This window comes from Artemia sp. Qi Xiang Cuo, chromosome 9, assembly GCF_049724085.1.
Source record: "Artemia sp. Qi Xiang Cuo chromosome 9, ASM4972408v1, whole genome shotgun sequence".
NCBI classification, from domain to species: Eukaryota; Metazoa; Arthropoda; class Branchiopoda; order Anostraca; family Artemiidae; genus Artemia; species Artemia sp. Qi Xiang Cuo.
In genome coordinates this window covers 19,507,271-19,530,850 of record NC_142802.1, presented here as the reverse complement: position 1 = coordinate 19,530,850, position 23,580 = coordinate 19,507,271, and the positions used below count along the sequence as shown (strand labels likewise).

Sequence of the window (23,580 nt, the reverse complement as noted above, 5' to 3'; positions counted from 1 at the left end):
ACACCAATGTGGGAGGATGCTCTACAGGAGGACAACTGCGGCAGGGTGTAAGATCCAGGTCTATGGTCAACGGCATCTGCAAAGGGGTGCCTCGACCCTTTCGGGGTACCTGCAAGACTGGGGACCTTGCGGTCAACTCTATTCCTACTTGAGTAGTGGCACCCCTCGAGGAAATTATAGCCTAGTAAACGACACAGCATTCGCACGGGATTCGGACAAATGGATAGTTCTTCTGGGCTTGGTATGTTTTGACGTGCGTTTTCGGGCTGAAAAAACCTCTTCCTAGCTAATGTATCTATTATGGGCTGCCTCCCCATAGTAGCATAATATTTGTAGGCATGAATATATAATGAGTCGGAGGTAACAGGCTTGAGATTGTCTGTGCAGGATTTCGACTCTTGTTGATAGAAGACCATCGCCAAGTGCTGAAAACCAAGATGGGCCCAGGATTGCACAAAGCCCCCATTCATTGAGGTCCCAGGGACTTCTTGCTGTTCGGTTCTAAGCCGGCTTAACCACTTCGGTGTAGACTTGAGAAGATATGTGATCCCCGTCCTGCGCTGGTATACGAGATCATTGCTTTTCCTGAGGCGAAAACAATTTCAATAATTTAAAGAACATGAAAATTGGAACTGGGAATGTTACGACGTAAAAAAATGACTATCGTATCGACATATTGACTGACGAATTCAGATGATTCGAACTGGATTTATTAGGAGTTTCAGAAACTCATATCCCAGGGGTAGGAAGTATGAAATTAGGTGATATAGAATTTGTTTACTCAGGCAGGAAGGATGGGGTATATAGACAGAGAGTAGGGCTCATGATGAATAAGGAAGCTTCTAAGTCTTGTTTAGGCTGGGAATGTATTAAGAATAGAATACTAATCGCTCATTTTATGACTAAAAGTTCAGTGCATCAGATATAGTAGTATATGCCCCTGTAGAACCGACTGACGGAAATACTAGTGACTCGGATGAATTTTACTTACATTTACCGGAGCAAATAGACAGGGTCCCAGGTAGAAATATGATGTTTCTACTGGGAGATTTTAACGCCCAGGTTGGTAGAAATAGGGATAGATGGTAAATTTGGACCCTAGCCTAGGTAAATTTGGTGTAGGAAACAAAAACAGTAATGGATACAGACTTTTGCAATTTTGTAGGTATAACAATCTAGTTATAACCAATACAGTGTTTGGTCATAAAATGGCTCATAAGTTAACGTGACACTCACGTGATGGTAAAACATCAAACCTTCGCTACTACGTTAATGTAAACCGAAGACTGGCATGATCAATACAAGATACTAGGGTATTGAGGTGCTGTTATTGATGTTAAGAGTAAAGATCACCATCTAGTAATGTCAAGGGTTAATTTAAAGCTGAAATATTGGAAGGGTAACTACCTCCCGGAAAGTTATGATGTTGGTCGATTCCAGGATAAGAATTTGAGAGAAACTTTCCAGGAACAGTTGAATACTAAACTTGAGTTTAAAATTTGATAATGTGGAAGATGGTTGGAATAGTTTTAGGAAAGTAATGTGTGAAGTTGCTGAAGGTGTCTTAGGGAAGAAAGCTAGAACTGCAGCTAAGAATATTAGTTAAAAAGCTTTATGTTTGATAGAAAGGAGAAAGGACTTGTACAAGAATAGCTAAGATTGCAAGCAAACGAATCTGTTCAATTTATAATTCAAACATTGGGTGATGAACCTGTGAGATCTATTTAGGGGTTATGGGCCGGGGGTTAGCTGACCTTTTTTCTTTTAGTTTAAGCATAAATATATTCTCTTTTTTTGATAGATGTCAATTAATATTCTGTGAGAAGGTGCGTCAATATAAGCATTCGATTGTATACGGCATTGAATTGAGTTTGTTTATTTAATATGTGAGTTTTCTTTTCCTATTTATTTATATTTTTTCTTTTGTTTTGTTTAGTATGTTTTTTATGTTTATGTAAGAATTTTTTTTTCCTTTGAGAAAGGCTCCCAGATGTGGGGCCGAAATATTCGGAGTATTTGTGTTTAATTAAATGTGTTGTATTCACTGCTTTATTGAAATTAAAACCCGTTTTTCTTGTTTAATTTTTTTGTAGACGGCATAATAGTAAAATATTGTGCAGGCATGTTAACAAATTGATAGGAAATAGTCATTCCGGACTTTGTTAAGTTAAAGACAGGAACGGGGCCACAACTAGTGATAAGAAAAAAACCAAGCAGAGATGGGCCGAACATTTTGAAGATTTTCCTAACCGAGATAAAGTTGAAGGAAGAAATAAAGAGGAAAATGAAAAAGTTTGTGATACATTGGATATAAAGGAAGATTTGTTTTATGAGGAGGAATTCGCAACAGTACTAAAAGGACTAAAAAATAATAAAACTCCAGGTGCAGATAGTGTGGTAAAATAGTTTCTTAAATATGGTGGCTCTGAGGTTAGAAATAAGTTACTGAAGATTATGAATATGACTTTTTGAAAAAGGGGAAGTACCGAACGATTTTAGGAAAACCTTAATTGAGCCACTTTATAAGAAAGGTGACAAAAGTGAGTGTGGTAATTATCAAGGGATTAGTCTGGTCTCTGTAGGTAGTAAATTACTTAGTAATATGATACTTTTTAGACTGAGAGATGCCGTAGACAAAATTTTAAGAGAAGAACAGTGCGGTTTTAGAAAAGGTAAAGGATGTGTCGACCAAATTTTCACTCTTAGGTTAATAATTGAGAAGTGCCTGAGTTTTCAAACACATTTGGTCCTCATTTTTATAGATTATGAGCAAGCGTTCGATTCTGTTGATAGAAGAGCTTCAATAAAGGTTTTATCCTTGTATGGTATACCAGACAAATACATTAAAGTGATTATGCACAAGAATAACACTGCCTCGGATAAGGCAGGAAATGAAGTTAGCAGCTGGTTTTGTATTAAATCAGGAGTTAAGCAGGGTTGTGCTCTATCCCCCTTTATATGGATTATTTTGAAGGACTTTGTCTTAAGGAGCACAGGAAAGGCAATGGGAGACCACAGAATCAAATGGGGAGGAAAAAGTCTCCTTGACTTAGATTATGCTGATGATTTAAGCATCCTAGATGAAAGTGTGAGCAAAATGAATGAAGTTTTAGAGGTTTTGCGAGTTCAGGGTGCTAGAATAGGTTTGAAAATTAATCTTAAAAAGACTAAGTCACTAAGGCTTAAGTGAAGATGAAAAGGTGAAGTTGGGTAATGAAAAGATTGATCAGGTGGACAGCTTCACTTACCTTGGTAGTATTATTAGTAAAGACGGCTGGAGCAGTGAAGATGTCAAAAGTAGAATAGCCAATGCTCAGAGTGTTTTTTCACAGTTGAAAAAATTCTGGAAGAATAGGAAGATAAGTCTGCAAACCAAGATTAGAATATTGGAAGCTACAGTGATGACAGTTGTCAAATATAGTCCTTAAAGCACGGGCACTCCAAAAAGCAGATGAAGATTTGCTAGATGTTTTCCTGAGAAATTACCTACGGATTGCTCTGGGTACCCGGCTGACTGACTGTATTTCAAAAATTAGGCTGTACGAAAAATGTGGTTCAATACCGCTCTCTAGGGCTACAATGAAAGAGAGGTTGAGGTGGCTAGGGCACATTGTGCAGATGAAGGATGACAGATTGCCAAAGATTGTTCTTTTCGGCCAACCGTCTAGGGCTAAACAGAAAGCAGGTCGTCTTCGTCTGGGGTGGGAGGACGTCATAAAGAAAGATTTAAGGGAAATGGGAACTTCATGGGCGGGCGTAAAAAGGGAGGCTTTGAGTAGATTGGGATGGAGGAGGAGCATGCGTAGCTGTGTTGGCCTCTTTATTTGTTTTTTTTTTACAAGGACACTGTAGACGGACGGAGTTGTTGAAAAACTTCAAAAGGAGCTCATTTGATTGGAAATTGAAAGGGGTAGTGCCTTCCTTAATGGTCAAAATTGATTGGAGGGCAATTAACACCTCCATGTGCCCATCATTCCCATAATATATCCATTCAAAATTTAGAGACAGACATTTTGTTCAGCATAGGTGAAAGGTCTGGAAATTATGTCTTTGAGGATGACAACAGTAGTATCACTTCAACAAATAAAAGCACAGCCCTATCCCTTTTGCACCTGAAGCCATTAGGTATCAACTACAATGTAGACCATTTTGAGTTGCTACCCCTCAAACTGGTTTTGAAGGTAAACAACATTTGCTACTAACATGTTTTGGTTCTAAAACCCTTGAAATACGTTCAGCAACAGCCATAGGAAGTTGTCAACCTCAAACCAGTTTTTCCAGCAACATTATCCTCCAGGTTTGCCAATACATTCTTCAAGACACTAATCCATAGTACGGGTATCCATGGGCCACTGATTCTGTGCCACTGGGTTTGGGTCATTGGGTCACAGAGCCTGGGTTACTGTGTCAATGAGTCAGGGTTATTGGGTAACCAGACCACTGATGCAATTTTTCAAGAATGGTTTATGAGTAAACTTCTTGCTTCTGCTTGTGGTAAAACAATGTTGGTTGATTTTGCTCAAGTATACCTGTCAGGTAGCCAAATTCCTAAGACTTGGAAATCAGAAGAAGGTTAACATGGTAGCTTGGCAATACCTTCCCGAAGTATGTTTTTGGCCCTAGATTCATTACTGTAAGTGTCATTTCTCTTTCCGAACCTGTTTCCAAGAAAGCAAAAAGTAGCTAAACTAGAATTTTACCAGGACAATCTTGGTTCAAGGCTCCTTTTTAACCATCTACACTTATGACAAAAGATTAATAGCCTAGCCTATCTTCTCAGTGTATTATAAAATAACATATAATAGGCACTAACACAACACTTGCAATGAAACCCTCTCCCTAACAGTAAGATATAGTTCTAGGCTACACACAAGACTTGGCTAATTTTTTGGTTTCCATCATTTTTGTTCTTTTCTCATCAAGAGTTGGTTCATAATGCCAAATATCAATTAAAATAAGCAACATGTGATATCACAAAAGTAGAATAGGGCTGGACCTAGGCTACTATAAAAGGAATCTTCATCCATGATAATTAAATATCTAGAGTAGGCCTAATACTTAAAAGGTTTTATCTAGCCTAGGTGTATAATTTACTGCTATGTATGTAGCACAGTATATATAATTAGCAGTATGATCTTTCCCTATCTCACCCATTATAAAAACCTGGACCGAGGTGCAAGTGCTCCAGAGAACATATAAACATAAGCAACATTAGATCTTTTCACGGGTAGACAAGTCAGATTTCTCTTCAACGTGAAACTTGGCCTCACCGTTGGAACACTAATTTTGAAGAAACTAATTTTAAATTAATTTATTCCAATACATACATGAAAATTGGTAATTAGTAGTACAATGTTATTATTAGATGTTTTTAGGAATTAAAAATAGGTTTCGAAGTCTCAAGTTGGTTTCAAAGGCTTTTTGAGAAAGTTTCTGCCAAAATACGTGTTCCAGGGTAATTGGACTGCTAATGGCAGATCAAATGAGAGGAGCTGTTTGTATGCACCAATATATATATATATATATATATATATATATATATATATATATATATATATATATATATATATATATATATATATATATCCAGGGTAATTGGACTGCTAATGGCAGATCAAATGAGAGGAGCTGTTTGTACGTGCTGATATATATATATATATATATATATATATATATATATATATATATATATATATCCTCCTGTGGCCACACACTGTTAGCCATTCTCTTGCCCTGGAAAATCAAATGTAAAATTTAGCAGCTGGAATCTTTGAAATATATAGCTAAAAATGTATTATTTCTTATAGCTCCCCTTTAGAAAAAAGTTTTAGAAATATTTTAGAAATTGTGCCATAAAAGGTCTAAGATTATACAGACTCAGCAGTAAGAAATGCATTTTATTTATTTTCTGGTAAAGAAACTGGAAGAATATTCTATAATAGGAGCTTTTCTAGCATAAAGCCCTTTAAAATTTTGGATCTGCCACTAAAAAGTGTGATGTCCTTCAATTTTCTGAAAAGTCCCTAAGAATTTTATAAAAAACACTTTTTAACAGACGTTTGGCATTTTCTTGGATAGGGCTATTGTGCCAACTTTTACCACAGCAACCAATAATTAGAACCCGAGTTTTAAAATAGGTCTCAATCAGGAACCCTTATTGCTATCTAAATTCACAAAGTGCAAAGATTTTCAAACAGAGGTGTTTATTGTTTAAAGTTCAGGAAAGGTCTGCCCATTTCATACAAACACATTGATTGAAAACAAAACTAGTCTTATCTCGGCTCTCTGCCAAAACAGGTAATTAGCCTTTTCAAGTTTCACAGGAACTACAATCTGAGAAAATAAATATCACAACGTGAAAAAAAAAAGATAAACCATCCAGTGGCGGATCCAGAGGGGGGGGAGGGGTGTCCCCTAAAGTAGTGTAATTTACCTAATTAATGCAAGTTTGCATTAATTAAACTTGCTTCTAACGTAAGTTATCAGATCAACCTATTTTGCACCCCCCCCCCTATAAAATTCTGGATCCGCCCCTGAAACCATCACACCTATTCTACCAGTTATTAGAAGAAGAAAAAATTCCTTATTTTAATAAATTTCTTGAACCCCCCGCTCCTTCTCTTAAAAATCCTATATAGGCCAATCAGTTAAGTCCACTGTATACTAATAATATATTAAGACATAATTTTTAGATGAATTAGGTCATGCCTGTGAGATGGGACAGTTGCAAACCACTTGGCCGGATCACCAAGTTTTTTTCTGCTTTTGCAATTACAAATAATGTAATTTCTAACCATTTCTCATTGATTGACGCATACACACTAACCTGCTAATGCATACATAAATGGGAAGAGCTATTTGTTTGCACCAAGAATGAAGAGCCAGAAATCATCTGCAGTAAACTTACTGCCTAATTATATAAACTGTGGCATGTAGCATGAAAATGAACACACAGACTTATGTAGCATGAAAATGATGACAAAGCCAATAAAGCTTGTTACAAGCCACTAACTTTGTCAATATACTTAAAATAAGCTTTCAAAAGAACCCAACAACAAGGTAAATTCTATTTGCCTTGTTATTGGCCAACAGGCTGATATAAAGCCAAATTCTTTCTTCAGGCTTGGTTCCTTTACAATGCCTACTAGCACTAACCTGTTTACCTCATGGATACTGATTTAATTCACATCTAAACTTTAAGACATCAGCTTGTAAAAATACAATATTACAGGCACATGGAGTGTTCAGAGATTACTGTCATCATTTCAGTTGCTGGGTCCTTTTTACAGGTACAGCAAGCCTGTCCTCCAACTTTGCAACAGCTAGAATAGAACATTGGGTCCCATATTACCAAGCAGAGCATTAATCACTTTGCTACCCCAGGTAGCACAATATAAAGAACAAAATATGTTTACTATATTATACTAATATGTACAATACAGATTAAAGCATAAAAAACAAGTTAGTAATCAGGTTAATTGTAGTGAATATTTTTAACTTATTTTTCACACAAATAAGTAAAGATATAATCCTTCTGATAAAGATAGAATGCTAGCCATTTCATAGATCAAGATCAGAAATAAAGAGCCTTGAGACAGTGAACCTTCAAGATTAAGCAAGGGCATGCTGTTCTTGCCTGCATCCATTTTGCTTGTGACAAAATTGGTAATTTCAGGTGGTTTGAGTTTGATTACGCATTCATGAAAAGGTTTGATTTCAGCTTGCAAATTAGCAGTGCATTTTGCTTGATTCAAGGAAAATCAACAACAGTGGCAATAGCAAGGCTAATTTGAAGCAAGACAAGCATGCACCAGCATATATACTTGTTGTGATTAAATGTGGTTTATAGGGATCTTTTATTTAATCCATGTTTCATTGGCCTTTGACTGAATACTTTAGAATTTTTGCATTCTTCTAGCCACTTTTTTGTACACAATGTGGCATTTTTTTTTTTTTTTTTTTTACAACAATGGCAGACAGTGTAAAATTCTAGTTTAGCTAATCTTTACTTTCTTTGAAAAAGGTTAGGAAAGAGAAATTAAACTTTCAGTAATGAATATAGGGCCAAAAACATACTTTGGGAAGGTAATGCCAAGCTACTAGCCTATGTCAACCTTCTTCTGATTTCTAATTCTTAGAAATTTGCTGACTTGAGAGGTCTGACCTAGCCTTTGACAAAACAACATTATACCTTAATTTTTAGATTTCAGTTTCTTTTTCTCTGGTTTAAGTTTTGAAAATGTAATTCCTGTTATTTTAGTAGAGTTTTAAGCCATACTTAGGAAATGTATTTACAGATCTTTAAAACCTCATAAATTGGGATTGAATAAAGCTGTGAAGCTGAAAATATTTTTCTTGTTCTTCATTTAAGCAGAAGATCTATTTTTCAAAGTTTCACTTCTATAGAACAGGTGTTTTTAAAGGTCATGAAAGGTCAGTGCCCTCTAGAGAGTAGAGTGGAGGTAGGTACTAAAAAGCACCTTCCCAGGACATACTTTAGTCTGTAGATCCCACACAGAAAGTTTTATTTTCCTAGCCTAACCACTTTCCAAGAAAGCAAGAAGCAGCTAAACTAGAATTGTACCCACAATACACATACTTTAACCTCCTAATGATCAAAAGTATACCCCAAAGAGAATATAGGCCTAGAAATCAAGGCCTTCATGTATGGAGGGGGGTGGGTTAAATAAACAGCATTAAAATAGTGACATGATATGTAGCCTACTAAAATCTAAATCTTGGTTGGTAAATGCTGCAGTTTTACAAGCTTGTGCAGTGATATTGCATATTGTATTTGAATTGGACATTAGGCTAGGCTATTTATTGACAAAAAACAGCTGGTAAAATCTCAGTAAAATTTGTGCAAATCATATTATTGACTTACAAATAAAGTGAATATATCACTTGATGCCTTTTTTTATGCTCTTTACAAATATAATAATCACTTCTATCGGAAATTCAAACTTAAGCCCTTTTTGAGCTCTTGAAAATGACAAAAATATAAAAACTTAACCTAATATAGGTACCTTCCCCCCCCCCCAAAAAAAACAACAAAAAACAACACTTTAAATATTGTATACACTACTAAAACCATGCTATACATTGTATTTCTCTACAGAGGTGTCTTGCATCATCCTGTCAAAACAGGTTTTTCATTTAGTATTCAGTTTGAGATATATAAAAGAGTGGGTATATCAAAGGAGTATCTGCAAAGTTTATTGTTACAATTTTTATTTATCCAACTTAATTTATCCAAATATATTTTTGTCATTTTCAAGAGCTCAAAAAGGGCTTAAATTTGAATTTCCAATAGAAGTGATTATTATATTTGTAAAGAGCATAAAAAAAGGCATCAAGTGATATATTCACTTTGCTTGTGAGTCAATAACATGATTTGCAAAAATTTACCAAAATCTCTTGCTCCCCCTGCCTAAACATTTTGGCTAATAACAACACTGCTAGGAATGCAATGAATTTTCTATAGTAGGCCTATATGTGACTCTTTTCTTCAAATTCATTTAATGGCAAATAAACAACATCAACAGCATCAATCAACAAGAAATTCATAGATAGTATATAATTTTGGCCTTATATTTAACTGTTAGAGGGGAGGGGAGATTAAAGAAAAGTGATGTGCTTTTATGAAAAATATTTTGGAATTTTCTAAAGTAGTTGTGAGTTTTAATGCTCATTCTATTGGAGGTATCCAGGTAAATTTTCAGCAGTTCATATTATTGACTTACAAATAAAGTAAACATACCACTCAATGCCTTTTTCATGCTCATTACAAATATAATAGGCTAATCATTTTTGTTGGAAATGAGCTATACTCCCACCCCTATAGATATATCAAGTCGGGGTATATATTTGCATATTAGGGGGTAGGGTAAATTATATTTCTGATGCAAAAGAGAGGTAAGTTTAAACTTTACCCCCACCCCACTAATGTGCAAATATATACCCTCAAGTTAAAATTCATTTCCAACAAAAATGATTATTATTACACTTGTAATGAGCATAAAAAGAGGCATCGAATGGTAGGCCTATGTTTACTTTATTTGTAAGTCAATAATATGAACTGCCAAAAATTTACCAGTAACAAACAATTAAACTAGAAGTAATCCAACTTTTATTAGACTAATTGATATTTCAACCAGACTTTGACCAGTAAATAAAATTTACAATTAATTGAATAATTTTTTATTATTTTATACACACAGAAATGCTTTGGTCAATTTATACGCCTGAAGGCATATCTTACCTATACTCATCTGTACAGCCATGCTTGCCTTTTCAAATTTTCGAATTAAAACTAGGATTGCCAACTGTTGACGCCAAAAAAGAGTGCAAATCAAGGCCAAAAAAGAGTGCAATTTGTTAAAACCGTGTGCAAGTCAAAAATTTGCGCGCGCGGCTACCGCCGTGCGCGCTAAAGCCCCTTCCACTGTTCCATGGGCTTAGGGAGGGGGCAGGGGGGTAGCTGCCCCCCCAGACCTTCAAATTTACATTAGATAGGGCTGAAAAGCAGATGGTTGGAAAAGCAGTTGATGAAAGGCCCTCCATCACACTATCGACTGCCCCCCCTAGACAATATGCTGCGAACGCCCATGCACTGTTCTGACCATTATTACGCCATTTCCACATCATTATCATTTACACATCATTATCAGATTGATAAACATATTGTCTTCAAATTTTTTAAATGTATTTAAAATAAAGTTAGGAGATCAACCTCTAAATAATAAGTTAGATAATAATTATCATTCTTTTTTTAGCTTAAAAGGTAATACTCTTCTTGAAATTTGCAGGCATTTATTTTGATTGCTTAGATCTTTGACTGAACTCTAATTGACTGCATCCAATGTTTAGTTAAAGTTTTGTCTCCATTCTATCTAAACGTTTTCCCACTTCAACCACTAGTTCTCCTACGGGGAAATAGGTCCTGATAAGCTAGAGTGCTCCAAGTTAAGGTTGGGACCTCTTAGCTAGGATTCACACTCCCGTCCCTAGTGAGGCTAGAGGAGAGCCCAAAATTGTACCTCATCGCGGTAGGGTGGGGAAACATTATAGTGGTTGCCTAGTCCGACCGGCAGAACGGCTAACGCAACAGGGCGCCAGAAGTTTGGGGAGCTGCTGGTCAAGAAAATTCCCATGAAACACAAATGGATATAGAAGATTCAGATATAGCAATGAATGCTACGGCGTCCGCGGTGGCCGACGCCGATCAGGTTCGGATGATGCCTGATTCGAAAAGTGGGCTAATCATCCCCACCAAGAAACTTAAAGTTGGTTCTTGGAATGTAAGAAGTTGCAAGGCCGACTCAACTCAGATGCTCCTTGCTAATGAAATGAAAAAGTATGGTCTCAATATATGTTGCCTTTCTGAGACTAGATTGAACGACAAACTGACGAAATCAATTGACCTCATGGATTCAGAAACCTTTACATTCTACAACTCAGGACAGACTGATGGGAGTGGTCTCCACGGAGTCTCTACCCTGAGACTGAAAGCCGGATTAGTAACGTGACTATTTTGTCCATCGACGCGCCTATCAGAGATAGCCCTGATGATGCCAAAGATGCATTCTACTTTGAGCTGCAGAGAATACTCGACTCTGTCCCAGGACGCGACAGACTATTTGTCGCTGGTGACTTTAACGCAAGGGTCGGTAAACTAGATGCAAACACCGAAGGAGTGATCGGACGCCATACCATCGGAGATAGATGCTCAAACGGCGAGAGGTTGCTACAGCTTGCCAAATACAATAACCTATGTCTGGTTAACACCCAGTTAGAGCGCAAGAAGCAACATCTTGTGACCTAGAGATCAAATGACGGGGCCACTAAAGCACAGATCGACCATTTCCTTGTCAGAAGACGTTGGAGGAGCTCATGGTCTGGATGCAAGAGTCTACAGAGACGCAGATACAGACTCAACAAACGGCTCGGATCACTTTCTTCTCATCTTTAAATTCAGTCAAAGACTAAGCACCCAAAAAAAGAAGATACAACCAATCGGTTTGATGTATCAAAACTACTCAGTTCACAGATCAAGGCTGATTTCGAGCTAAAGCTTAACAACCGATTTGAGGCCCTTATTGACTACACAGACATCGAAGACTGATGGTCCAAGCTGAAAGTCGTGAGACAACAGGTTGCTGAACAGGTTCTTGGTCACACCAAGAGGAAACAAAGGCTCCGGATGTTGGACTAAACAATTGACCTAGTGGAAAAGAAACAACCGCTTGTCAGTGGCCCTAAAGAACCCCTAAAAAACGCTCGCAAGCTGGTAAAGCAGTCTGCTTGTTGCGACAGGGAGAAATACTGGTCACAAATGGCTTCTGATATGCAACAAGCAGCAGAATCGCACAATCTAAGGAAAACATTCAAGCTACTGGGGGAAACAACAGGCAAGTCAACCATCTCCACAGACTCCCTGAAAGAAAAAACGGGCAACCTTATTCAAAGGGAAAAAGACCGCCTTGAGAGATGGAAAGAACATTTCTCCGAGCTCCTTAATCCCACAATAGCTCCGTGTGATCTACCCGATTTCCAGAGTGTACCGAAGGAGCCCTACCAGATAGATCTACAGCCATCGTCATTTGCTGATGTTCTGCGGGCACTGAAAAACATGAAAAATAACAAAGCCCCCGGAGAGGATGGAATCTCAGCAGAGATGTATAAGTTATCCCCACACTATTATGTCAGCTGAAAGACTTGCTAGTTGAGGTATGGACGACAAAGAAATTCCCAAAAGATTGGAAACTCTCAGTACTAATACCGGTATATAAAAAGAGAGACAAGGCAGTCTGCTCAAACTACCGAGGTATATCACTAATAGACCACGCCATGAAGGTCTTTTGCATAATCGTACTCAAACGTTTCAAGGACGCCCGAGACAAGTTGACAAAATCAGAACAAGCAGGTTCAGACCTGGCAAGGGCTGCCAAGAACATATTTTTACCCTCCGCCTCACCCTACAGCAGAGTGAGAGATTTTAACTGTCTGCTTTCATCGACTTTGTTGCCGCTTTCGACTCCCTTATCAGGACCAAGCTTTGGAAGATCATGGTGGAAGACGGTGTCCCAGCAGAACTAATCGAGATACTCAAAGGAGCCTATGAGTCTACAGTCACAAGAGTCCGAACTGCCGACGGTGAAACAACATCGGACGCCATACCATCGGAGATAAATGCTCAAACGGCGAGAGGTTGCTACAGCTTGCCAAATACAATAACCTATGTCTGGTTAACACCCAGTTAGAGCACAAGAAGCAACATCTTGTGACCTAGAGATCAAATGACGGGGTCACCAAAGCACAGATCGACCATTTCCTCGTCAGAAGACGTTGTAGGAGCTCATGTCTGGATGCAAGAGTATACAGAGACGCAGATACAGGCTCAACAAACGGCTCCGATCACTTTCTTCTCATCTTTAAATTCAGTCAAAGACTAAGCACCCACAAAAAGAAGATACAACCAATCGGTTTGATGTATCAAAACTACTCAGTTCACAGATCAAGGCTGGTTTCGAGCTACAGCTTAACAACCGATTTGAGGCCCTTACTGACTACACAGACATCGAAGACCGATGGTCCAAGCTGAAAGTCGTGACACAAGAGGCTGCTGAACAGGTTCTTGGTCACACCAAGAGGAAACAAAGGCTCCGGATGTTGGACAAAACAATTGAGCTAGTGGAAAAGAAACAACCTCTTGTCAGTGGCCCTAAAGAACCCCTAAAAAAACGCTCGCAAGCTGGTAAAGCAGTCTGCTCGTTGCGACAGGGAGAAATACTGGTCACAAATGGCTTCTGATATGCAACAAGCAGCAGAATCGCACAATCTAAGGAAAACATTCAAGCTACTGGGGGAAACAACAGGCAAGTCAACCATCTCCACAGACTCCCTGAAAGAAAAAACGGGCAACCTTATTCAAAGGGAAAAAGACCGCCTTGAGAGATGGAAAGAACATTTCTCCGAGCTCCTTAATCCCACAAAAGCTTCGTGTGATCTACCCGATTTCCAGAGTGTACCGAAGGAGCCCTACCAGATAGATCTACAGCCACCGTCATTTGCTGATGTTCTACGGGCACTGAAAAACACGAAAAATAACAAAGCCCCCGGAGAGGATGGAATCTCAGCAGAGATGTATAAGTTATCCCCACACTATTATGTCAGCTGAAAGAATTGCTAGTTGAGGTATGGACGACAAAGAAATTCCCAAAAGATTGGAAACTCTCAGTATTTATACAGGTATATACAAAGGGAGAGAAGGCAGTCTGCTCAAACTACCGAGGTATATCACTAACAGACCACGCCATGAAGGTCTTTTGCATAATCCTTCTCAAACGTTTCAAGGACGCCCGAGACAAGTTGACAAAATCAGAACAAGCAGGTTCAGACCTGGCAAGGGCTGCCAAGAACATATTTTTACCCTCCGCCTCACCCTACAGCAGAGTGAGAGATTTTAACTGTCTGCTTTCATCGACTTTGTTGCCGCTTTCGACTCCTTTAGCAGAACCGAGCTCTGGAAGATCATGGTGTAAGACGGTGTCCCAGCAGAACTGATCGAAATACTCAAATGATCCTATAAGTCTACAGTCACAAGAGTCCGAAATGCCGACGGCGAAACAACGGAATTTGACGTTGTGTCAGGGGTCAAACAGGGGTGCCCCTTTTTGCCATTTCTATTCAATAACATAATAGACTGGATAATGACGAATTCACTTTGCACCCACAAAGGCTTTGTCGTCGGTCAGAAAGACGACAACCCGATCACCCTGACAGACCTTGACTTCGCAGACGATGTGTGTCTCATGAGTAGCTCGTCGGTTTGAGCTCCAAAAGATGATGAACGATGTCTCCTGTACATCAAAGAAAACTGGCCTCATGATCAGCAAGTCTAAAACAAAAATCATGAAAGCAAACGCCCTAAACCACCCAAATATCCAACTAGAGGGTGAAACCATCGAGAATGTTGAAGAGTTCTGCTACCTTGGTTCTATCCTAACACCGAGTGGAGGTGCAGAAGCTGGCGTTAGAGCTCGAATAGGAAAGCATGGGATGTCTTCACATGTATGAAGAAGTCGCTTTGGAATGGACATGAAATTTGCATCAAAACGAAGATGAACGTCTACAAGGCAACTATTCAATCGATCCTGCTGTACGCCTGTGAAGAAACACGTTCACTAGAAATATTCGACCATTACTGCATGAGACATATACTACGGGTCAGCCGGTGGTTTTTCATCTCAAGTTCTGAGGTTTGAAGGCGTTGTGCCCAGAAGGCCCCCCTCTCGGTAATCATGAAACAACGACGACTGAAATTCTTGGGACACATACTACGACGACCAGCTGGAACTATATCCCGCGATGTCCTCACCTGCGACCCCCTTTCAACTTGGAAACAAAGACCAGGCGGCCAAAGGAAGAATCTCTGGCAGACATTCAAGAATGATCTGGATCCTTGGAGTGGCTTCCGACGAAATGGACGTCGTTGGGATAAAAACTGGCTGAAGATTGTAGAAGAGACTGCTGCCGAAAGATTTCGTTGGACTACGTCAGTCATCCCATCGTCCATTGGTGCCGGGCAGGATGGATCATCGTCTGGTTCCCGCCGAAAGTAAGTAAGTATCTAAACGTTTTGAAAGGAATATAAGAGGTCCAAGTAACTAGTCGTGAACTATAGCTGACTTCACTGAAGTCAATTCAAGTACCGTACCCTAGCACAGCGAAAAAGGAAATGGAAGCAGAAACAAAACGGATTTATCATCATTCAAAACAGCACACAAATTTGTGTGCTTATTGTATTTATATTTGCATTTATCACGCTGTGCGTCAGTGTCACCGAGCAAATTCGGAAACCGTTGAAGAAGAGGCACAAGAGTGTCCACTTCTTCAGATAATGCAACATTTGGACTTAAGCATTTGAGATTTTCCAACGTTAGGTCATTGTAGTCAATCTGTTTGCTCATTTGTGAGCACAATTCCAAAACAAATTCAGACAGCTCATCTGGATGCAGTGAACATGCTGAGCACTTAATAGGCCAGTGTTTTGAAGGCTTCTCGTGCGGCACAGCGCATTTGGTCCCAACTTTATACAATCAAGGGGAAGAAAATGAGCTGGGCTAAAACGAACTTTAAATGGATGTTGTACGCGCCCTATTTCTTCCTTTTTAACAAAGCATTTGAGGAGCAACAGACATGTCTGTCGCGAATTTTACAAAAGCCTGTGAATCCATGTTCCCTCAGCTTGGAACTCTTTGTTTAGTGCATTGATATTTTGTAAGACAAATGAAAGAAAATGCTAAGTAAGTTTCACAGAGGAATCACGCATAAAAGCAAGAATTTTATTAGCCTTTTCTTTGGCTCCTCTATCTCCAGAGGAGTCACCTTCTCCATAGTTGGGAAAGAATAAAAGGAGTGGGTTCTACTGCTCAAGGATCCACTTCAACGGAAGCTTCAAGGGTGAGCCATCACGTACTTGAAGTCTGCAAAAGCTTATGGTTTTCCACACGACAGAAATTTTGGTAGATCTTTATTTTCATCCTATCTTTTTCCGCTATTTGCCGTATATGCAACTACGTCACAAATAAAAATGTCAATTCCATCGGGCAACTTCTTAGCTGCATATGCAGAACAGAGAGCAAGGAAATGGCTAGTGCAGCCTAGCACAAACAAATCTGGCACATATTCTTTTAACAGTACACCAAGACCTTTTTGATGTCCTGTTAACACTGGCATTGTCAAAGCCAATCGCCATCAAATTTTGCAAAGGTATCCCTAGGCTTTCCAAATGTCCAAGTATTAGACGTTTTTGCCCTTTTGAACTGGCATCACTTACTGGCAAAAGCCCCAGAAAGTCTTCTCACACTGTATCTTTGGATTATTTGCATTTTGCGATAAGGACCGAGACCTTCTGCCAAGATTTATCGGTAGATTCGTTAACTATTAAAGAGATATGAGCTTTCTTCAGTTCACAAGAAAGCATATCTCTTTCTGCAGGGGCAATGACGTGTCTAATTATCCCACTAATTTTAGTTCTGCCCTTATTGAAGCTTTTACAAAGTTCTGAGTCTCCAAAATTATTTTTTGGGACTGGGTTTAAAGTGGCCATTTTTGTAATGGGAAAGTAGTCCAAGACGACACACGGCGTAAGCTTCAAGCTGACTTAAATTATGGACTCAGTATGTAATTTTTTGGGAAGGTCTTCATACTGCAGCATTGATGTCTGATTGTTCTGAACCCTGCTCTTGTGGAAGTTTGTCCGAAGATGGCACCTCACGTTTGCCAAACATCCGACTATGTATTTATAACACACTTTACAGTAAGCTAAATCCTAGCATCATTTAAAAAAAACGATCAGAAATTAAATAAAGAGACGAGTTTTCTCAACTGAAAGTAAGGAGCAACATTAAAACTTCAACCGAACAAAAATTACAACGTATATGAAGGGGATTGCCTACTCGTCAACACATCACTCTTTACGCTAAAATTTTAGTTTTGTCCCAATTCTTTGAAAAAGACTCATGAAACACAAGGGTCGTTTAAGTAAAACAATAAGAAGATTTTTTATAAGTACCAAAAAACTTTAGCGTGAAGAGCGAGATGTTGGGGAAGGGGCGACCCTCTTAAAATACGTAGGAATTTCTGTTCGTTATAAGTTTTAGTGTTGTTCCTTACTTTCAGTTGAAAAAACTTCCTGTTTTAAGGGGTAAAACTTCCTGGTAAGATACGATGTTTATTTCAGATAAAATGGCTATCACATGAAGATATGGGTCATTCACGCTTTAAAATGGTGCACAGGCCTAAAGTCTTTGCAGAATTTTATCAGTTTGAGATTAGACTTTAGTGGGTTTATTTTGGTTTTTGCTTCTACATAGACATACCTCATGTTTCATACCCACGTTCCCATTTCCATAAAGAACAGTTTAGCCAAATAGGTTTTAACTTCTCTCTGTGGAATTTGATTTGAATTTAATGCGTTCCCCCTGTCGATGAACGCTTTAATCTACGTCGAGATACAGGCCTGAAAAAACGAGAAAGACATCAGGGAGATAGCCCAGACATAGGTAACGGAGAGCATACTGGCTAGCTGTTCTGTCTTTTGCACTTAATTTTTTTAATTTTGATTTTCTATTTCGCTTAATACTTTTTCTATCATCATTTCAAAAAAGTGTGCAAAAAAGAGTGCTAAGAGCAAATAATGGGCAAAAAGAGTGCAAATCCGGTCCGTGGTTTGAAAGAGTGCAGTGAAAAAAAAGAGTGCATTTCACACGAAAAGTGTGCAAGTTGGCAACCCTGATCTTAACAAAAACTACTTACGAACCTTAATAAAGTGTTTTTACAACAAGAAGAATGCTCAGAGTGCCTAGTGCATTCAGAGCAATGCAGTCATCGAGAACATTTAGAGCGTTCTGCAGATAATAAATTCCATTGTCGGGTTTATACAAAACCTGGTAATTGTTAATTAAACGAAACACACTCAAGAATTACGCTCAGGTTAGATCTCAGAAACTGGTTTCATAACAACAAAGAAAAGTAATGGGTGGTAGAATGCATTGGACGTGTATAATTTGGGCTATATATTTGCACATCAGCTGGCGAGGTGGGGTTAGTTTAGGTTAGGGGCGCTGTCCTAATACTTTAACCCCCCCCCCTGACGTGCCAATATATAGCCCAAATTATATTATTATATAAACTAAAGGTTATATGAAGGTTATTTTTCATTCGGATTAATCTTACTTCACTTCTTAGGTATGTTTTGTTTAATCAGAGGCAACGTTATAGCGTTGCTAGTAGTAAAGGCCATGCGGCTCCAATGCTTAATTTTTTTTTTCAGAGAAACTTCACATGGAAGTGGTTGTCGTATAAACTTCAAATAAGGCTCATTCGATTGGAAATCGAGAGTTCTAGTGCTCTTTTTAAGAGTCAAAAGTGATCAAAGAGCAACTAGACCCCCCACGCACTTTTTTCCCCAAATACATCCGATACAAATTTTGAGGTAGCCAAATAATGAGGGGGAGGCGTTGTAAATTATGTTCTGGGGGCATATAAGATTCTTATGGAAGGGATGCTCGTATAAACTTTAGAGAGGGCTCATTTGACTGTAAATTGTAAGTTCAAGTTCACTTTTGAAGAGTCAGAAGTGATCGGAGGGCAGCTAGCCCCCCCCCACCCCACGCCCTTTATTTCCCCAATGTATCAGATACAAATTTTGAGACAGACATTTTTAAGAAAATATTTCAAAGGTAAGATAACAAAACTCCGGTGTCGACACAGCCCCCCAGGGCCCAGGGGCAGGCGTTGTAAGTCATGCCCTGGGACACATATAATTCTTATGGAAGGGATGCTTGTATAAACTTCAGAGAGGGCTAATTTAATTGGAAATTGAAAGTTGCAGTTCACTTTTTAAGAGTCAAAAGTGATCTGAGGGCAGCTAGCTTCCCCCCCTATGCCCTTTTCCCCCGAAATGCATCAGATAAAAATTTAGAGATAGCCATTTTGTTAAAAATAGTTCAAAGGTCAGATAAAAAATTTCCGGTGTCAACACCACCCTCCCAGATTCCGGGGACAGACGTTGTAAATTATGCCTTGGGGTATATATGGTTCTTGTAGAAGGGATACTCGTATAAAATTCATTGAGGGCTCAGTTGTTTGGAAAAAGAAAGTTCCAGTTTTCTTTTTCAGAGTCAAAATAGATCGGAGGGAAACTAGTCCCTCCCCCCTCCAACCCTTTTTCCCCATATACATCAGATACAAATTTTGAGATGGCCATTTTGTTAAAAATAGTTAAAAGTTTAGATAAAAAAAACTCTGGTGTCCACGCAACCACCCAGGGCCCATGGGCAGGCGTTGTAAGTTATGCCCTGGGGGCATATGCGGTTCGTATGGAAGGACAGAGGTGGACTGGGCCAAGGGCAAGGCGGCAATTGTCCCCTGGGCCTGTCGGTCTTGGGCTTCTTAGGCCCGGTGTTTTTTTTTCTACGTACAAAAGTGTAGTCGACATAATGTTCAACAAAAAATCCCGCTTGACAATTTTTAGGCTTTGTTATTACAGGCTTACGTGCAGATTTTACGTAGATACCGGCATCCCACCCTAGGAAGGGACGGATGCTGCTATCAAACAGGTTCGTTCTTAGGCTGAAATCTGATAGATATAACCTTGAGGTTGTCACTTGACTTAGGTTTGGATTTTTGTGTGTCACGGTGTGCCCGATTCCAATACTAACTAGTAGGAAAGTCAGTACATACTGGAGGTCTGGAGCGTTAAGGTGTACTGTTGGGAAGTGATCAGTGATAAATTTGTCCCGTTTTCCTAAGTAAAGGGATTTTAGCTTAGGAAAATCGAAACATTTTGGCTATTGCGTTCATCAGTTTTGAACTTGTGAGAAGATAGACTAGGTGATCGATGGAAGTGTGGAAAAACTGAGACTAAAGTGAAGAAAAGAACTTTCCGAGGCTGGAAAAGACCCAAAACAGAGAAAATTATCATTTATATGGAAAAATAACGTCAATACAACTTTTTGCCATTTTTTTCAACTTGTGGGGATTCGAAGTTTTTTTTCAAGTTTGTCATAGATTTTAAAATTTTTTTTTCGTATAATTGTCACTATTGATTACTTAGGGGCAGATCTTTATATGAAAAAGCCTGTCAGTCTTTTGAGGCCGCGTCCACTATACCGTTTCTATTGGCACGATTATTGATCATATTAGGTGCTTAGGCGACCACAGTTCGGACAGAGCCCCACCACTTTAAGGTCCATTGAGTCGACCCTATGAGTTATTGTTGCCTCGATATAACTTTCATGATATTATGGCGTTTCTTTCCAGTCACAGGAGATTAGACCTAGCCAAACGACGCCTAAAAAGGCCAAATTTTTTTTTGTTCAGCGGTTTTACAGGTTTCGCTTTTAGAGAACCAAAGGTCAATGATCGGATCAGATTTTTTCACTCTCTTCGGATTGCGGAAAAATCCTATCCGATCTTTGAATCTTAATAAAAGCTGGTTTTGGTGGATGGTCGAACAGTGAATTTGAATCAAGATTCAGCGTTCTGGCTTCAATGCCTGCGTCATTTTACAACAGTCTTGAGAATTTCACCCTACCTTTGCTGCTTGTGTGCCTGTGTGTTCTTATGCTTATGTTCTATTTTGTACAACCACATCGAAGAAGCAAACGACATCGACCCAGTTTCAACAGAGGATGAGCCGATATCGTCATATACTTTGACACCTTCCGGACCAGTGGAGCCAGTAGCGGAGGAATCTATTTCGTATCCGAGCCAAACTGGAAGTGCTGACTCGGACACAAAGCTAGCTGATGATGAACCACCTGTGCCAGTAACCGTGTCCATTTCCCACTCTCTACTGCCCAATTCGATGCTAGCTCTGATATTAAATTCGTGAGGTCACATCCGTTCCAGCCGACACCACCTCAAATTGAAAAGCCTAGCTTTGACTTGCCTGCGATTTACTACCAAAAACTTACCACTGGTTCCTTCCCACGATCCTGGGTTACTCTTGAAACTAGAAAAATTACAGTCAAATCAAATCTTTGCCAGCATATGCATCACTTTTTCCGACGAAAAGTTGCAGTTTATTTGTAGGTTCGGCAATTTTAGGCATTCCCACGGGAAAGTCCAGGCACATGAAAAGTCGAAAGGTAGTATCGTTGCAGTTCAAGCTGAAAACTGCCGAGACATTGAATGGTAAATAAGCAGAGCTTTGGCCAGTAAACGGAAAGAACAGATCTTACAAAAGATTCAAGTACTTAATCGCGTTTTTGAGGTCGTGAAGCTGTTGGGAAGACAAGGATTACCTTTTAGAGCACACGGCGACCAGGATAGACTTGAGCTTTTAACAAAGGCGGGGATAAACTACGGAAAATCTTTTAAGGCCATACTTTTGCACTCGAAATGACGTCCTTCTTAAGGAACATTTGGAAAATCGATAGAGGATAACAGGAAAAGGAAATCGAACATGGATGAGAGTGGGAAATCCGGAGACGCAGATAAGGGTCGTGACTCACTCATCACTTTTCTTTCTAAGACAACAGTCCAGAAAGTGATAAGGGGCATTTTGAAAAACACATGGAGAGCTATAGTGAACAAAATCGGTGAAAATAAATACAGCATCCAAATAGACACAACCCAGGACGCTGGGGTTGAGGACCAGGCTTCCTGTCCAAATTTCCAGCGGCAAGAGTATGGAGCCAATATCGAAGAGCATGGACTTAAGTACGAAAAGATAGCTGGGAAATCGTTTGACGGTGTTTCTAACATGAGGGGAAAATTGAACGGACTTCTTTCTCACATTGAAAACCAAATTCCAGATTCGGTTTATATTTGGTGCCACAGCTACGTTCTAAACCATTGCGTCATTGATTTTTGCACTGCAACAGAGGTGAAGAATCGGCACCATGAACGGAATTTCATGTTTCCTTGCTGAGTCATAAAAACGAATGGGCCTGTGGTGACAACAAGTAGAGAAAACAAAAGAAGGACAGTCAAAGTTGAAAAGGTTACAGAAAATCGGTGAAACTCGTTTATGATCTAAAGAGAAGTCACTTGTTTGGATGTTTTGAAGTGACGATCGCATGTACTTATATGCAATACACGTTTTGTCGTCAGTGGAAAACAGCAGTTCTTTCGACTCAAAAACTGCATATGAAGCCGATTCACTGTTGAGGAAGCTTACGGAGTACAAACCAATCCTAACCGCTCACTTGTTTCTTGCTGTATTTGAAGTTATTTGCCCTATTTCAAGGTATCTCCAGACAAAAGGATTGGATTTTTTGACAGCCTGGAGCATGGTTGATAAAGAAAGAAAGACTTTAAAGGGTATTTCCTTCAAAAGTGTAAAAAAAACACCTCGAAGTTCGTGTCAAAGAACCAGGGCCTTCTAGAGATCACTTTATTTGACCTTGAAATTAGCTCAGAGCTATCGGCTTATCATGTTGCGAAGAAAAAGTGCTTGCTGAGAGAAACAGGAAAATATTCTCGGCCTGAAGATCTGGAACAGCGATTTGAGTCGAAGTGTTCAGGTTAATAGTTGACCAAATAACAACCAGCCCAAAAGAAAGACTTTTAGACAACAAACAGCTTATTTCCGACGTATATTTCTTGCAGCCTACCACATTCAGCCTTGTATCTCGAGGTGAAATGCCAGAGTTGGTTCTTCGAAACGTTGCAGAGATGGTAAAGGTTTCTCATGACGATATGAGGTCAGAGCTAAAAAGCTTTGCCTCAGTTTTGACGTAATTATTAGCACATGTCAGAAAAAAAGCCGGGATAACTCTGGTGCAGAATATGAGGATGGACTTGAACGTGGAGCTGAATGTGAAGGGGCTGATGTGCGGTATTCAACTTCCTGCAGTTTGTGCAGCAACTGTATAAGTGACAGGTATCGGCAGTTATTGAGGCTCAATCTGTGCTCTTCAGCTTTAATATTACTTTTGTCAGTGCAGTAGTTTTTTCTCTTTAGTCCAGTTTTTTTTGTATCTAATAAAAATATATATTTTGTGTTCTGATGGAAAGTCGAAAAACTCTCAGTGGTTTTAAACATCCTTTAGAAGAGGATTAATT

At 39.2% G+C, this 23,580-nt stretch overlaps 1 protein-coding gene across 1 annotated transcript in view; it reads right to left on the bottom strand.

Annotated features, from left to right (window-relative positions):
* The window catches only part of LOC148948412 (3'-5' RNA helicase YTHDC2-like), an 84,993-nt gene extending 77,693 nt beyond the window's left edge, over nucleotides 1-7,300 (bottom strand). The window contains exon 1 of the mRNA XM_089093919.1: nucleotides 7,164-7,300. The gene's annotated coding sequence lies outside the window, so the exon portion shown is untranslated. The remainder of the gene's footprint in view (nucleotides 1-7,163) is intronic.
* Between the last annotated feature and the right edge of the window lie 16,280 nt (nucleotides 7,301-23,580).